Below are 17,035 nucleotides of genomic sequence, written 5' to 3'. Positions count from 1 at the left end.
TGCGCGCTGCAAATGTCTTGGCACTAGTGGGACTATAGCAAAGTCCAATAGCCACGTATAGGATGCTACTAGGTACACTGAGTGTTTGCTAGTATAATGGCTTAGTTATAATTAGTTGGAGTGTGCAACGCAGGGAGATGCGCGCTGCAAATGTCTTGGCACTAGTGGGACTAAAGCAAAGTCCAATAGCCACGTATAGGATGCCACTAGGTACACTGAGTGTTTGCTAGTATAATGGCTTAGTTATAATTAGTTGGAGTGTGCAACGCAGGGAGATGCGCGCTGCAAATGTCTTGGCACTAGTGGGACTATAGCAAAGTCCAATAGCCACGTATAGGATGCCACTAGGTACACTGAGTGTTTGCTAGTATAATGGCTTAGTTATAATTAGTTGGAGTGTGCAACGCAGGGAGATGCGCGCTGCAAATGTCTTGGCACTAGTGGGACTATAGCAAAGTCCAATAGCCACGTATAGGATGCCACTAGGTACACTGAGTGTTTGCTAGTATAATGGCTTAGTTATAATTTGTTGGAGTGTGCAACGCAGGCAGACGTGCTGCAAATGTCTTGGCACTAGTGGGACTATAGCAAAGTCCAATAGCCACGTATAGGATGCCACTAGGTACACTGAGTGTTTGCTGGTATAATGGCTTAGTTATAATTAGTTGGAGTGTGCAACGCAGGCAGATGCGCTCTGCAAATGTCTTGGCACTAGTGGGACTAAAGCAAAGTCCAATAGCCACAGATAGGATGCCACTAGGTACACTGCGTGTTTGCTAGTATAATGGCTTAGTTATCAGTTGGAGTGTGCAGAGGACAAGAGGGTACAGTGGCAGGATTGTGGTGCTCTGGGTAGAGGAATGGAAGGCTGCCTTTCTATTCCCTCCTAATGGTGAAATGCAGGGAGGAAATCCCTGACCTTAGCTGCACAGACGCTGACGCTGTTTTCAGGACCTGTCACCTTAACTCTGACCCTGCCGGTTTGAGCCCTTAAAAGGACTGCTATAAAGTGCTCTCCCTATGCTGTCCAGCGCTGTGTATGCAGCGCATACAGCTGTATCGGCTATAGGACTCAGGAGGACGGAGCTGCGACACTGATGTCTGACACCAAAGACGCAGAAGGCAGATAATGGCGTCCGTGAAGAAAATGTCCGGTTTTATAATGCAGGGACATGTGACATGCAGATCCTATCACACATGCCGTTGCTTCTCTGGCTCAAAGTCCACTTAGCTGTGTGTGTGTCTGTGATTGGCTGACATGCTGGCCCGCCCCACAAGACGCGCGCGCTTAGGGAAGGAAGACAAGAAAAAAAAAAAAAATGGCGATCGCCATTATAGAAACAGCAGTGATCTGAAGGCGCTGTTCACGCACACTATACACTGAAATGTGATAATAGTTTGATTCACAGAGTGACTTACACTATTACAGCAGAAACCAAGCTATGATTTAGCTGTTTTTTGGCTGCTAAAACCGTTCTCGAACGTTTCTAGAACTATCGAGCTTTTGCAAAAAGCTCCAGTTCTAGTTCGATCTAGAACATGCCCCAAAATCACTCGAGCCTAGAACTGGAGAACCACGAACCACGAACCGCGCTCAACTCTAGTGGCAACATATTGCTTATAATATAAAAAAAGCTTGTCAATTCTCATTTAAGAGATGAAAATTAAATTAAAAAATTAATTTACAAACTTGAAATAACTTGGTTAGAGTAAGAGAGTGGCCATGTTACATCGTCGTTAACCTTAAAGTATGACAGAGTAACGAATTGAAGCAAAATAGAAATATAATCTATTGTATGGCCAGAGATTTCAGTTTCTAAGCGTTTTTTAAGAAGTTTTGGGCAACTGGAATTTGATATAACTGTAAATATTGACAGCTAAGTCTATCACTAATTGTAATGCAGGCAAAAACTAATCCAAGCAATGGCGTAATTTACTGGCTCATCACGTGACAAGTTAGAGTGGTTGGTGGCAACATATTGCTCATAATATAAAAAAAGCTTGTCAATTCTCATTTAAGATTGGTTCCTATGCTTTTGATGGGCTCTCTAAGAATTAGTCAACTTTCAACGTATTTTACCTTTCACTGTGGACAGATCAAGCTTTGAGAGGTCAGTAGCTGGCTCAAAATTAGAGCAAGTTCATTAAAAGAGAGTAGATATGGGGCAAAAGTGGCCGGTTAGCTCAACCGGTTAGAGCGTGGTGCTAATAACGCCAAGGTTGCGGGTTCAACCCCCGTGCTGGCCATTCCTTTGGCTTTCTGTTCACATCCAGTGACTTTTGGAAAAAGATCCGTAGGTTTTATCCATCCAATGTGTAAAATTAATTTACAAACTTGAAATAACTTGGTTAGAGTAAGAGAGTGGCCATGTTACATCGTCGTTAACCTTAAAGTATGACAGAGTAACGAATTGAAGCAAAATTGAAATATAATCTATTGTATAACCAGAGATTTCAGTTTCTAAGCGTTTTTTAAGAAGTTTTGGGCAACTGGAATTCGATATAACTGTAAATATTGACAGCTAAGTCTATCACTAATTGTAATGCAGGCAAAACTAATCCAAGCAACTTGAAGCAAAATAGAAATATAATCTATTGTATGGCCAGAGATTTCAGTTTCTAAGCGTTTTTTAAGAAGTTTTGGGCAACTGGAATTCGATATAACTGTAAATATTGACAGCTAAGTCTATCACTAATTGTAATGCAGGCAAAAACTAATCCAAGCAATGGCGTAATTTACTGGCTCATCACGTGACAAGTTAGAGTGGTTGGTGGCAACATATTGCTCATAATATAAAAAAAGCTTGTCAATTCTCATTTAAGATTGGTTCCTATGCTTTTGATGGGCTCTCTAAGAATTAGTCAACTTTCAACGTATTTTACCTTTCACTGTGGACAGGTCAAGCTTTGAGAGGTCAGTAGCTGGCTCAAAATTAGAGCAAGTTCATTAAAAGAGAGTAGATATGGGGCAAAAGTGGCCGGTTAGCTTAATCGGTTAGAACGTGGTGATAATAACGCTTAGGTTGCGGGTTCGACCCCCGTGCTGGCCATTCCTTTGGCTTTCTGTTCACATCCAGTGACTTTTGGAAAAAGATCTGTAGGTTTTATCCATCCAATGTGTAAAATTAATTTGCAAACTTGAAATAACTTGGTTAGAGTAAGAGAGTGGCCATGTTACATCGTCGTTAACCTTAAAGTATGACAGAGTAACGAATTGAAGCAAAATAGAAATATAACCTATTGTATGGCCAGAGATTTCAGTTTCTAAGCGTTTTTTAAGAAGTTTTGGGCAACTGGAATTCGATATAACTGTAAATATTGACAGCTAAGTCTATCACTAATTGTAATGCAGGCAAAAACTAATCCAAGCAATGGCGTAATTTACTGGCTCATCACGTGACAAGTTAGAGTGGTTGGTGGCAACATATTGCTTATAATATAAAAAAAGCTTGTCAATTCTCATTTAAGATTGGTTCCTATGCTTTTCATGGGCTCTCTAAGAATTAGTCAACTTTCAACGTATTTTACCTTTCACTGTGGACAGATCAAGCTTTGAGAGGTCAGTAGCTGGCTCAAAATTAGAGCAAGTTCATTAAAAGAGAGTAGATATGGGGCAAAAGTGGCCGGTTAGCTCAATCGGTTAGAGCGTGGTGCTAATAACACCAAGGTTGTGGGTTCGACCCCCGTGCTGGCCATTCCTTTGGCTTTCTGTTCACATCCAGTGACTTTTGGAAAAAGATCCGTAGGTTTTAACCATCCAATGTGTAAAATTAATTTACAAACTTGAAATAACTTGGTTAGAGTAAGAGAGTGGCCATGTTACATCGTCGTTAACCTTAAAGTATGACAGAGTAACGAATTGAAGCAAAATTGAAATATAATCTATTGTATGGCCAGAGATTTCAGTTTCTAAGCGTTTTTTAAGATGTTTTGGGCAACTGGAATTCGATATAACTGTAAATATTGACAGCTAAGTCTATCACTAATTGTAATGCAGGCAAAAACTAATCCAAGCAATGGCGTACTTTACTGGCTCATCACGTGACAAGTTAGAGTGGTTGGTGGCAACATATTGCTCATAATATAAAAAAAGCTTGTCAATTCTTATTTAAGATTGGTTCCTATGCTTTTGATGGGCTCTCTAAGAATTAGTCAACTTTCAACGTATTTTACCTTTCACTGTGGACAGATCAAGCTTTGAGAGGTCAGTAGCTGGCTCAAAATTAGAGCAAGTTCATTAAAAAAGAGTAGATATGGGGTAAAAGTGGCCGGTTAGCTCAATCGGTTAGAACGTGGTGCTAATAACGCCAAGGTTGTGGGTTCGACCCCCGTGCTGGCCATTCCTTTGCTTTCTGTTCACATCCAGTGACTTTTGGAAAAAGATCCGTAGGTTTTATCCATCCAATGTGTAAAATTAATTTACAAACTTGAAATAACTTGGTTAGAGTAAGAGAGTGGCCATGTTACATCGTCGTTAACCTTAAAGTATGACAGAGTAACGAATTGAAGCAAAATAGAAATATAATCTATTGTATGGCCAGAGATTTCAGTTTCTAAGCGTTTTTTAAGAAGTTTTGGGCAACTGGAATTCGATAGAACTGTAAATATTGACAGCTAAGTCTATCACTAATTGTAATGCAGGCAAAACTAATCCAAGTGACTTGAAGCAAAATAGAAATATAATCTATTTTATGGCCTGAGATTTCAGTTTCTAAGCGTTTTTTAAGAAGTTTTGGGCATTTGGAATTCGATATAACTGTAAATATTGACAGCTAAGTCTATCACTATTTGTAATGCAGGCAAAACTAATCCAAGCAACTTGAAGCAAAATAGAAATATAATCTATTGTATGGCCAGAGATTTCAGTTTCTAAGCGTTTTTTAAGAAGTTTTGGGCAACTGGAATTCAATATAACTGTAAATATTGACAGCTAAGTCTATCACTAATTGTAATGCAGGCAAAAACTAATCCAAGCAATGGCGTCATTTACTGGCTCATCACGTGACAAGTCAGAGTGGTTGGTGGCAACATATTGCTCATAATATAAAAAAAGCTTGTCAATTCTCATTTAAGATTGGTTCCTATGCTTTTGATGGGCTCTCTAAGAATTAGTCAACTTTCAACGTATTTTACCTTTCACTGTGGACAGATCAAGCTTTGAAAGGTCAGTAGCTGGCTCAAAATTAGACCAAGTTCATTAAAAGAGAGTAGATATGGAGCAAAAGTGGCTGGTTAGCTCAATCGGTTAGAGCGTGGTGCTAATAATGCCAAGGTTGCGGGTTTGACCCCCGTGCTGGCCATTCCTTTGGCTTTCTGTTCACATCCAGTGACTTTTGGAAAAAGATCAATAGGTTTTATCCATCCAATGTGTAAAATTAATTTGCAAACTTGAAATAACTTGGTTAGAGTAAGAGAGTGGCCATGTTACATCGTCGTTAACCTTAAAGTATGACAGAGTAACGAATTGAAGCAAAATAGAAATATAATCTATTGTATGGCCAGAGATTTCAGTTTCTGAGCATTTTTTAAGAAGTTTTGGGCAACTGGAATTCGATATAACTGTAAATATTGACAGCTAAGTCTATCACTAATTGTAATGCAGGCAAAAACTAATCCAAGCAATGGCGTAATTTACTGGCTCATCACGTGACAAGTTAGAGTGGTTGGTGGCAACATATTGCTCATAATATAAAAAAAGCTTGTCATTTCTCATTTAAGATTGGTTCCTATGCTTTTGATGGGCTCTCTAAGAATTAGTCAACTTTCAACGTATTTTACCTTTCACGGTGGACAGATCAAGCTTTGAGAGGTCAGTAGCTGGCTCAAAATTAGAGCAAGTTCATTAAAAGAGAGTAGATATGGGGCAAAAGTGGCCGGTTAGCTCAATCGGTTAGAGCGTGGTGCTAATAACGCCAAGGTTGCAGGTTCGACCCCCGTGCTGGCCATTCCTTTGGCTTTCTGTTCACATCCAGTGACTTTTGGAAAAAGATCCGTAGGTTTTATGCATCCAATGTGTAAAATTATATTACAAACTTGAAATAACTTGGTTAGAGTAAGAGAGTGGCTATGTTACATCGTCGTTAACCTTAAAGTATGACAGAGTAACGAATTGAAGCAAAATAGAAATATAATCTATTGTATGGCCAGAGATTTCAGTTTCTAAGTGTTTTTTAAGAAGTTTTGGGCAACTGGAATTCGATATAACTGTAAATATTGACAGCTAAGTCTATCACTAATTGTAATGCAGGCAAAACTAATCCAAGCAACTTGAAGCAAAATAGAAATATAACCTATTGTATGGCCAGAGATTTCAGTTTCTAAGCGTTTTTTAAGAAGTTTTGGGCAACTGGAATTCGATATAACTGTAAATATTGACAGCTAAGTCTATCACTAATTGTAATGCAGGCAAAAACTAATCCAAGCAATGGCGTAATTTACTGGCTCATCACGTGACAAGTTAGTGTGGTTGGTGGCAACATATTGCTCATAATATAAAAAAAGCTTGTCAATTCTCATTTAAGATTGGTTCCTATGCTTTTGATGGGCTCTCTAAGAATTAGTCAACTTTCAACATATTTTACCTTTCACTGTGGCAAATCAAGCTTTGAGAGGTCAGTAGCTGGCTCAAAATTAGAGCAAGTTCATTAAAAGAGAGTAGATATGGGGCAAAAGTGGCCGGTTAGCTCAATCGGTTAGAGCGTGGTGCTAATAACGCCAAGGTTGCGGGTTCGACCCCCGTGCTGGCCATTCTTTTGGCTTTCTGTTCACATCCAGTGACTTTTGGAAAAAGATCCGAAGGTTTTATCCATCCAATGTGTAAAATTAATTTACAAACTTGAAATAACTTGGTTAGAGTAAGAGAGTGGCCATGTTACATCGTCGTTAACCTTAAAGTATGACAGAGTAACGAATTGAAGCAAAATAGAAATAAAATCTATTGTATGGCCAGAGATTTCAGTTTCTAAGCGTTTTTTAAGAAGTTTTGGGCAACTGGAATTCGATATAACTGTAAATATTGACAGCTAAGTCTATCACTAATTGTAAAGCAGGCAAAAACTAATCCAAGCAATGGCGTAATTTACTGGCTCATCACGTGACAAGTTAGAGTGGTTGGTGGCAACATATTGCTCATAATATAAAAAAAGCTTGTCAATTCTCATTTAAGATTGGTTCCTATGCTTTTGATGGGCTCTCTAAGAATTAGTCAACTTTCAACGTATTTTACCTTTCACTGTGGACAGATCAAGCTTTGAGAGATCAGTAGCTGGCTCAAAATTAGAGCAAGTTCATTAAAAGAGAGTAGATATGGGGCAAAAGTGGCCGGTTAGCTCACTCGGTTAGAGCGTGGTGCTAATAATGCCAAGGTTGCGGGTTCGACCCCCGTGCTGGCCATTCCTTTGGCTTTCTGTTCACATCCAGTGACTTTTGGAAAAAGATCCGTAGGTTTTATCCATCCAATGTGTAAAATTAATTTACAAACTTGAAATAACTTGGTTAGAGTAAGAGAGTGGCCATGTTACATCGTCGTTAACCTTAAAGTATGACAGAGTAACGAATTGAAGCAAAATAGAAATATAATCTATTGTATGGCCAGAGATTTCAGTTTCTAAGCGTTTTTTAAGAAGTTTTGGGCAACTGGAATTCGATATAACTGTAAATATTGACAGTTAAGTCTATCACTAATTGTAATGCAGTCAAAAACTAATCCAAGCAATGGCGTAATTTACTGGCTCATCACGTGACAAGTTAGAGTGGTTGGTGGCAACATATTGCTCATAATATAAAAAAAGCTTGTCAATTCTCATTTAAGATTGGTTCCTATGCTTTTGATGGGCTCTCTAAGACTTAGTCAACTTTCAACGTATTTTACCTTTCACTGTGGACAGATCAAGCTTTGAGAGGTCAGTAACTGGCTCAAAAGTAGAGCAAGTTCATTAAAAGAGAGTAGATATAACTTGGTTAGAGTAAGAGAGTGGCTATGTTACATCATCGTTAACCTTAAAGTATGACAGAGTAACGAATTGAAGCAAAATAGAAATATAATCTATTGTATGGCCAGAGCATTCAGTTTCTAAGCGTTTTTTAATAAGTTTTGGGCAACTGGAATTCGATATAACTGTAAATATTGACAGCTAAGTCTATCACTAATTGTAATGCAGGCAAAACTAATCCAAGCAACTTGAAGCAAAATAGAAATATAACCTATTGTATGGCCAGAGATTTCAGTTTCTAAGCGTTTTTTAAGAAGTTTTGGGCAACTGGAATTCGATATAACTGTAAATATTGACAGCTAAGTCTATCACTAATTGTAATGCAGGCAAAAACTAATCCAAGCAATGGCGTAATTTACTGGCTCATCACGTGACAAGTTAGTGTGGTTGGTGGCAACATATTGCTCATAATATAAAAAAAGCTTGTCAATTCTCATTTAAGATTGGTTCCTATGCTTTTGATGGGCTCTCTAAGAATTAGTCAACTTTCAACGTATTTTACCTTTCACTGTGGACAGATCAAGCTTTGAGAGGTCAGTAGCTGGCTCAAAATTAGAGCAAGTTCATTAAAAGAGAGTAGATATGGGGCAAAAGTGGCCGGTTAGCTCAATCAGTTAGAGCGTGGTGCTAATAACGCTAAGGTTGCAGGTTCGACCCCCGTGCTGTCCATTCCTTTGGCTTTCTGTTCACACCCAGTGACTTTTGGAAAAAGATCCGTAGGTTTTATCCATCCAATGTGTAAAATTAATTTACAAACTTGAAATAACTTGGTTAGAGTAAGAGAGTGGCCATGTTACATCGTCGTTAACCTTAAAGTATGACAGAGTAACGAATTGAAGCAAAATTGAAATATAATCTATTATATGGCAAGAGATTTCAGTTCCTAAGCGTTTTTTAAGAAGTTTTGGGCAACTGGAATTTGATATAACTGTAAATATTGACAGCTAAGTCTATCACTAATTGTAATGCAGGAAAAAACTAATCCAAGCAATGGCGTAATTTACTGGCTCATCACGTGACAAGTTAGAGTGGTTGGTGGCAACATATTGCTCATAATATAAAAAAAGCTTGTCAATTCTCATTTAAGATTGGTTCCTATGCTTTTGATGGGCTCTCTAAGAATTAGTCAACTTTCAACGTATTTTACCTTTCACTGTGGACAGATCAAGCTTTGAGAGGTCAGTAGCTGGCTCAAAATTAAAGCAAGATCATTAAAAGAGATTAGATATGGGGCAAAAGTGACCAGTTAGCTCTATCGGTTAGAGCGTGGTGCTAATAACGCCAAGATTGCGAGTTCAACCCCCGTGCTGGCTATTCCTTTGGCTTTCTGTTCACATCCAGTGACTTTTGGAAAAAGATCCGTAGGTTTTATCCATCCAATGTGTAACATTAATTTACAAACTTGAAATAACTTGGTTTGAGTAAGAGAGTGGCCATGTTACATCGTCGTTAACCTTAAAGTATGACAGAGTAACGAATTGAAGCAAAATAGAAATATAATCTATTGTATGGCCAGAGATTTCAGTTTCTAAGTGTTTTTTAAGAAGTTTTGGGCAACTGGAATTCGATATAACTGTAAATATTGACAGCTAAGTCTATCACTAATTGTAATGCAGGCAAAACTAATCCAAGCAACGTGAAGCAAAATAGAAATATAATCTATTTTATGGCCTGAGATTTCAGTTTCTAAGCGTTTTTTAAGAAGTTTTCTGCAACTGGAATTCGATATAACTGTAAATATTGACAGCTAAGTCTATCACTATTTGTAATGCAAGCAAAACTAATCCAAGCAACTTGAAGCAAAATAGAAATATAATCTATTGTATGGCCAGAGATTTCAGTTTCTAAGCGTTTTTTAAGAAGTTTTGGGCAACTGGAATTCGATATAACTGTAAATATTGACAGCTAAGTCTATCACTAATTGTAATGCAGGCAAAAACTAATCCAAGCAATGGCGTCATTTACTGGCTCATCACGTGACAAGTCAGAGTGGTTGGTGGCAACATATTGCTCATAATATAAAAAAAGCTTGTCAATTCTCATTTAAGATTGGTTCCTATGCTTTTGATGGGCTCTCTAAGAATTAGTCAACTTTCAACGTATTTTACCTTTCACTGTGGACAGATCAAGCTTTGAAAGGTCAGTAGCTGGCTCAAAATTAGACCAAGTTCATTAAAACAGAGTAGATATGGGGCAAAAGTGGCTGGTTAGCTCAATCGGTTAGAGCGTGGTGCTAATAACGCCATGGTTGCGGGTTCGACCCCCGTGCTGGCCATTCCTTTGCTTTCTGTTCACATCCAGTGACTTTTGGAAAAAGATCCGTAGGTTTTATCCATCCAATGTGTAAAATTAATTTACAAACTTGAAATAACTTGGTTAGAGTAAGAGAGTGGCAATATTACATCGTCGTTAACCTTAAAGTATGACAGAGTAACGAATTGAAGCAAAATAGAAATATAATCTATTGTATGGCCAGAGATTTCAGTTTCTAAGCGTTTTTTGAAAAGTTTTGGGCAACTGGAATTCGATATAACTGTAAATATTGACAGCTAAGTCTATCACTAATTGTAATGCAGGCAAAAATTAATCCAAGCAATGGCGTCATTTACTGGCTCATCACGTGACAAGTCAGAGTGGTTGGTGGCAACATATTGCTCATAATATAAAAAAAGCTTGTCAATTCTCATTTAAGATTGGTTCCTATGCTTTTGATGGGCTCTCTAAGAATTAGTCAACTTTCAATGTATTTTACCTTTCACTGTGGACAGATCAAGCTTTGAGAGGTCAGTAGCTGGCTCAAAATTAGAGCAAGTTCATTAAAAAAGAGTAGATATGAGGCAAAAGTGGCCGGTTAGCTCAATCGGTTAGAGCGTGGTGCCAATAACGCCAAGGTTGTGGGTTCGACCCCCGTGCTGGCCATTCCTTTGCTTTCTGTTCACATCCAGTGACTTTTGGAAAAAGATCCGTAGGTTTTATCCATCCAATGTGTAAAATTAATTTACAAACTTGAAATAACTTGGTTAGAGTAAGAGAGTGGCCATGTTACATCGTCGTTAACCTTAAAGTATGACAGAGTAACGAATTGAAGCAAAATAGAAATATAATCTATTGTATGGCCAGAGATTTCAGTTTCTAAGCGTTTTTTAAGAAGTTTTGGGCAACTGGAATTCGATATAACTGTAAATATTGACAGCTAAGTCTATCACTAATTGTAATGCAGGCAAAAACTAATCCAAGCAATGGCGTAATTTACTGGCTCATCACGTGACAAGTTAGAGTGGTTGGTGGCAACATATTGCTCATAATATAAAAAAAGCTTGTCAATTCTCATTTAAGATTGGTTCCTATGCTTTTGATGGGCTCTCTAAGAATTAGTCAACTTTCAACGTATTTTACCTTTCACTGTGGACAGATCAAGCTTTGAGAGGTCAGTAGCTGGCTCAAAATTAAAGCAAGATCATTAAAAGAGAGTAGATATGGGGCAAAAGTGGCCAGTTAGCTCTATTGGTTAGAGCGTGGTGCTAATAACGCCAAGGTTGCCGGTTCGACCCCCGTGCTGGCTATTCCTTTGGCTTTCTGTTCACATCCAGTGACTTTTGGAAAAAGATCCGTAGGTTTTATACATCCAATGTGTAAAATTAATTTACAAACTTGAAATAACTTGGTTTGAGTAAGAGAGTGGCCATGTTACATCGTCGTTAACCTTAAAGTATGACAGAGTAACGAATTGAAGCAAAATAGAAATATAATCTATTGTATGGCTTGAGATTTCAGTTTCTAAGCGTTTTTTAAGAAGTTTTGGGCAACTGGAATTCGATATAACTGTAAATATTGACAGCTAAGTCTATCACTATTTGTAATGCAGGCAAAACTAATCCAAGCAACTTGAAGCAAAATAGAAATATAATCTATTGTATGGCCAGAGATTTCAGATTCTAAGCGTTTTTTAAGAAGTTTTGGGCAACTGGAATTCAATATAACTGTAAATATTGACAGCTAAGTCTATCACTAATTGTAATGCAGGCAAAAACTATTCCAAGCAATGCCGTAATTTACTGGCTCATCACGTGGCAAGTTAGAGTGGTTGGTGGCAACATATTGCTCATAATATAAAAAAAGCTTGTCAATTCTCATTTAAGATTGGTTCCTTTGCTTTTGATGGGCTCTCTAAGATTTATTCAACTTTCATCGTATTTTACCTTTCACTGTGGACAGATCAAACTTTGAGAGGTCAGTAGCTGGCTCAAAATTAGAGCAAGTTCATTAAAAGAGAGAGGATATGGGCCAAAATTGGCCAGATAGCTCAATCGGTTAGAGCGTGGTGCTAATAACGCCAAGGTTGCGAGTTCGACCCCCGTGCTGGCCATTCCCTTGGCTTTCCGTTCAAATCCAGTGAATTTTGGAAAAAGATTCGTAGGTTTTATCCATACAATGTGTAAAATTAATTTACAAACTTGAAATAACTTGCTTAGACTAAGAGAGTGGCCATGTTACATCGTCGTTACCTTAAAGTATGACAGAGTAACGAATTGAAGCAAAATAGAAATATAATCTATTTTATGGCCAGAGATTTCAGTTTCTAAGCATTTTTAAGAAGTTTTGGGCAACTGGAATTCGATATAACTGTAAATATTGACAGCTAAGTCTATCACTAATTGTAATGCAGGCAAAAACTATTCCAAGCAATGCCGTAATTTACTGGCTCATCACGTGGCAAGTTAGAGTGGTTGGTGGCAACATATTGCTCATAATATAAAAAAAGCTTGTCAATTCTCATTTAAGATTGGTTCCTATGCTTTTGATGGGCTCTCTAAGAATTAGTCAACTTTCAACGTATTTTACCTTTCACTGTGGACAGATCAAGCTTTGAGAGGTCAGTAGCTGGCTCAAAATTAGAGCAAGTTCATTAAAAGAGAGTAGATATGGGGCAAAAGTGGCTGGTTAGCTCAATCGGTTAGAGCGTGGTGCTAATAACGCCATGGTTGCGGGTTTGACCCCCGTGCTGGCCATTCCTTTGGCTTTCTGTTCACATCCAGTGACTTTTGGAAAAATATCCGTAGGTTTTATCCATCCAATGTGTAAAATTAATTTACAAACTTGAAATAACTTGGTTAGAGTAAAAGAGTGGCCATGTTACATCGTCGTTAACCTTAAAGTATGACAGAGTAACGAATTGAAGCAAAATAGAAATATAATCTATTGTATGGCCAGAGATTTCAGTTTCTAAGCATTTTTTAAGAAGTTTTGGGCAACTGGAATTCGATATAACTGTAAATATTGACAGCTAAGTCTATCACTAATTGTAATGCAGGCAAAACTAATCCAAGCAACTTGAAGCAAAATAGAAATATAATCTATTGTATGGCCAGAGATTTCAGTTTCTAAGCGTTTTTTAAGAAGTTTTGGGCAACTGGAATTCGATATAACTGTAAATATTGACAGCTAAGTCTATCACTAATTGTAATGCAGGCAAAAACTAATCCAAGCAATGGCGTAATTTACTGGCTCATCACGTGACAAGTTAGAGTGGTTGGTGGCAACATATTGCTCATAATATAAAAAAAGCTTGTCAATTCTCATTTAAGATTGGTTCCTATGCTTTTGATGGGCTCTCTAAGAATTAGTCAACTTTCAACGTATTTTACCTTTCACTGTGGACAGATCAAGCTTTGAGAGGTCAGTAGCTGGCTCAAAATTAGAGCAAGTTCATTAAAAGAGAGTAGATAGGGGGCAAAAGTGGCCGGTTAGCTCAATCGGTTAGAGCGTGGTGCTGATAACGCCAAGGTTGCGGGTTCGACCCCCGTGCTGGCCATTCCTATGGCTTTCTGTTCACTTCCAGTGACTTTTGGAAAAAGTTACGTAGGTTTTATCCATCCAATGTGTAAAATTAATTTACAAACTTGAAATAACTTGGTTAGAGTAAGAGAGTGGCCATGTTACATCATCGTTAACCTTAAAGTATGACAGAGTAACGAATTGAAGCAAAATAGAAATATAATCTATTGTATGGCCAGAGATTTCAGTTTCTAAGCGTTTTTTAAGAAGTTTTGGGCAACTGGAATTCGATATAACTGTAAATATTGACAGCTAAGTCTATCACTAATTGTAATGCAGGCAAAACTAATCCAAGCAACTTGAAGCAAAATAGAAATATAATCTATTGTATGGCCAGAGATTTCAGTTTCTAAGCGTTTTTTAAGAAGTTTTGGGCAACTGGAATTCGATATAACTGTAAATATTGACAGCTAAGTCTATCACTAATTGTAATGCAGGCAAAAACTAATCCAAGCAATGGCGTAATTTACTGGCTCATCACGTGACAAGTTAGAGTGGTTGGTGGCAACATATTGCTCATAATATAAAAAAAGCTTGTCAATTCTCATTTAAGATTGGTTCCTATGCTTTTGATGGGCTCTCTAAGAATTAGTCAACTTTCAACGTATTTTACCTTTCACTGTGGACAGATCAAGCTTTGAGAGGTCAGTAGCTAGCTCAAAATTAGAGCAAGTTCATTAAAAGAGAGTAGATATGGGGCAAAAGTGGCCGGTTAGCTCAATCGGTTAGAGCGTGGTGCTGATAACGCCAAGGTTGCGGGTTCGACCCCCGTGCTGGCCATTCCTTTGGCTTTCTGTTCACATCCAGTGACTTTTGGAAAAAGTTCCGTAGGTTTTATCCATCCAATGTGTAAAATTAATTTACAAACTTGAAATAACTTGGTTAGAGTAAGAGAGTGGCCATGTTACATCATCGTTAACCTTAAAGTATGACAGAGTAACGAATTGAAGCAAAATAGAAATATAATCTATTGTATGGCCAGAGATTTCAGTTTCTAAGCGTTTTTTAAGAAGTTTTGGGCCACTGAAATTCGATATAACTGTAAATATTGACAGCTAAGTCTATCACTAATTGTAATGCAGGCAAAAACTAATCCAAGCAATGGCGTAATTTACTGGCTCATCACGTGACAAGTTAGAGTGGTTGGTGGCAACATATTGCTCATAATATAAAAAAAGCTTGTCAATTCTCATTTAAGATTGGTTCCTATGCTTTTGATGGGCTCTCTAAGAATTAGTCAACTTTCAACGTATTTTACCTTTCACTGTGGACAGATCAAGCTTTGAGAGGTCAGTAGCTGGCTCAAAATTAGAGCAAGTTCATTAAAAGAGAGTAGATATGGGGCAAAAGTGGCCGGTTAGCTCAATCGGTTAGAGCGTGGTGCTGATAACGCCAAGGTTGCGGGTTCGACCCCCGTGCTGGCCATTCCTTTGGCTTTCTGTTCACATCCAGTGACTTTTGGAAAAAGGTCCGTAGGTTTTATCCATCCAATGTGTAAAATTAATTTACAAACTTGAAATAACTTGGTTAGAGTAAGAGAGTGGCCATGTTACATCATCGTTAACCTTAAAGTATGACAGAGTAACGAATTGAAGCAAAATAGAAATATAATCTATTGTATGGCCAGAGATTTCAGTTTCTAAGTGTTTTTTAAGAAGTTTTGGGCAACTGGAATTCGATATAACTGTAAATATTGACAGCTAAGTCTATCACTAATTGTAATGCAGGCAAAAACTAATCCAAGCAATGGCGTAATTTACTGGCTCATCACGTGACAAGTTAGTGTGGTTGGTGGCAACATATTGCTCATAATTTAAAAAAAGCTTGTCAATTCTCATTTAAGATTGGTTCCTATGCTTTTGATGGGCTCTCTAAGAATTAGTCAACTTTCAACGTATTTTACCTTTCACTGTGGACAGATCAAGCTTTGAGAGGTCAGTAGCTGGCTCAAAATTAGAGCAAGTTCATTAAAAGAGAGTAGATATGGGGCAAAAGTGGCCGGTTAGTTCAATCGGTTAGAGCGTGGTGCTAATAACGCCAAGGTTGCGGGTTCGATTCCCGTGCTGGCCATTCCTTTGGCTTTCTGTTCATATCCAGTGACTTTTGGAAAAAGATCCGTAGGTTTTATCCATCCAATGTGTAAAATTAATTTACAAACTTGAAATAACTTGGTTAGAGTAAGAGAGTGGCCATGTTACATCGTCGTTAACCTTAAAGTATGACAGAGTAACGAATTGAAGCAAAATTGAAATATAATCTATTGTATGGCCAGAGATTTCAGTTCCTAAGCGTTTTTTAAGAAGTTTTGGGCAACTGGAATTCGATATAACTGTAAATATTGACAGCTAAGTCTATCACTAATTGTAATGCAGGCAAAAACTAATCCAAGCAATGGCGTCATTTACTGGCTCATCACGTGACAAGTCAGAGTGGTTGGTGGCAACATATTGCTCATAATATAAAAAAAGCTTGTCAATTCTCATTTAAGATTGGTTCCTATGCTTTTGATGGGCTCTCTAAGAATTAGTCAACTTTCAACGTATTTTACCTTTCACTGTGGACAGATCAAGCTTTGAGAGGTCAGTAGCTGGCTCAAAATTAGAGCAAGTTCATTAAAAGAGAGTAGATATGGGGCAAACGTGGCCGGTTAGCTCAATCAGTTAGAGCTTGGTGCTAATATTGCCAAGGTTGCGGGTTCGACCCCCGTGCTGGCCATTCCTTTGGCTTTCTGTTCACATCCAGTGACTTTTGGAAAAAGATCCGTAGGTTTTATCCATCCAATGTGTAAAATTAATTTACAAACTTGAAATAACTTGGTTAGAGTAAGAGAGTTGCCATGTTACATCGTCGTTAACCTTAAAGTATGACAGAGTAACGAATTGAAGCAAAATAGAAATATAATCTATTGTATGGCCAGAGATTTCAGTTTCTAAGCGTTTTTTAAGAAGTTTTGGGCAACTGGAATTCGATATAACTGTAAATATTGACAGCTAAGTCTATCACTAATTGTAATGCAGGCAAAACTAATCCAAGCAACTTGAAGCAAAATAGAAATATAATCTATTGTATGGCCAGAGATTTCAGTTTCTAAGCAATTTTTACGAAGTTTTGGGCAACTGGAATTCGATATAACTGTAAATATTGACAGCTAAGTCTATCACTAATTGTAATGCAGGCAAAAACTAATCCAAGCAATGGCGTAATTTACT

At 37.9% G+C, this 17,035-nt stretch overlaps 8 non-coding genes across 8 annotated transcripts; all 8 read left to right on the top strand.

The window, feature by feature from the left end:
- Positions 1 to 2,173: 2,173 nt before the first annotated feature.
- Positions 2,174 to 2,247, top strand: TRNAI-AAU (transfer RNA isoleucine (anticodon AAU)). The gene has a single exon. It is a non-coding gene; the product is annotated as a tRNA-Ile (tRNA).
- A 4,426-nt stretch (positions 2,248 to 6,673) lies between these two features.
- Positions 6,674 to 6,747, top strand: TRNAI-AAU (transfer RNA isoleucine (anticodon AAU)). The gene has a single exon. It is a non-coding gene; the product is annotated as a tRNA-Ile (tRNA).
- A 3,445-nt stretch (positions 6,748 to 10,192) lies between these two features.
- On the top strand, positions 10,193 to 10,266 carry TRNAI-AAU (transfer RNA isoleucine (anticodon AAU)). The gene has a single exon. It is a non-coding gene; the product is annotated as a tRNA-Ile (tRNA).
- A 2,017-nt stretch (positions 10,267 to 12,283) lies between these two features.
- TRNAI-AAU (transfer RNA isoleucine (anticodon AAU)) lies at positions 12,284 to 12,357 on the top strand. The gene has a single exon. It is a non-coding gene; the product is annotated as a tRNA-Ile (tRNA).
- Positions 12,358 to 13,729: 1,372 nt separating this feature from the next.
- Positions 13,730 to 13,803, top strand: TRNAI-GAU (transfer RNA isoleucine (anticodon GAU)). Its single transcript has one exon. It is a non-coding gene; the product is annotated as a tRNA-Ile (tRNA).
- A 729-nt stretch (positions 13,804 to 14,532) lies between these two features.
- On the top strand, positions 14,533 to 14,606 carry TRNAI-GAU (transfer RNA isoleucine (anticodon GAU)). The gene has a single exon. It is a non-coding gene; the product is annotated as a tRNA-Ile (tRNA).
- A 571-nt stretch (positions 14,607 to 15,177) lies between these two features.
- On the top strand, positions 15,178 to 15,251 carry TRNAI-GAU (transfer RNA isoleucine (anticodon GAU)). The gene has a single exon. It is a non-coding gene; the product is annotated as a tRNA-Ile (tRNA).
- Positions 15,252 to 15,822: 571 nt separating this feature from the next.
- TRNAI-AAU (transfer RNA isoleucine (anticodon AAU)) lies at positions 15,823 to 15,896 on the top strand. The gene has a single exon. It is a non-coding gene; the product is annotated as a tRNA-Ile (tRNA).
- The last annotated feature ends 1,139 nt before the right edge of the window (positions 15,897 to 17,035 follow it).

Source organism: Anomaloglossus baeobatrachus, chromosome 4, assembly GCF_048569485.1.
Source record: "Anomaloglossus baeobatrachus isolate aAnoBae1 chromosome 4, aAnoBae1.hap1, whole genome shotgun sequence".
Lineage (NCBI taxonomy): Eukaryota > Metazoa > Chordata > Amphibia > Anura > Aromobatidae > Anomaloglossus > Anomaloglossus baeobatrachus.
Note: the sequence above shows the minus strand (reverse complement) of the source record. Positions and strands in the feature narration are given on the sequence as shown.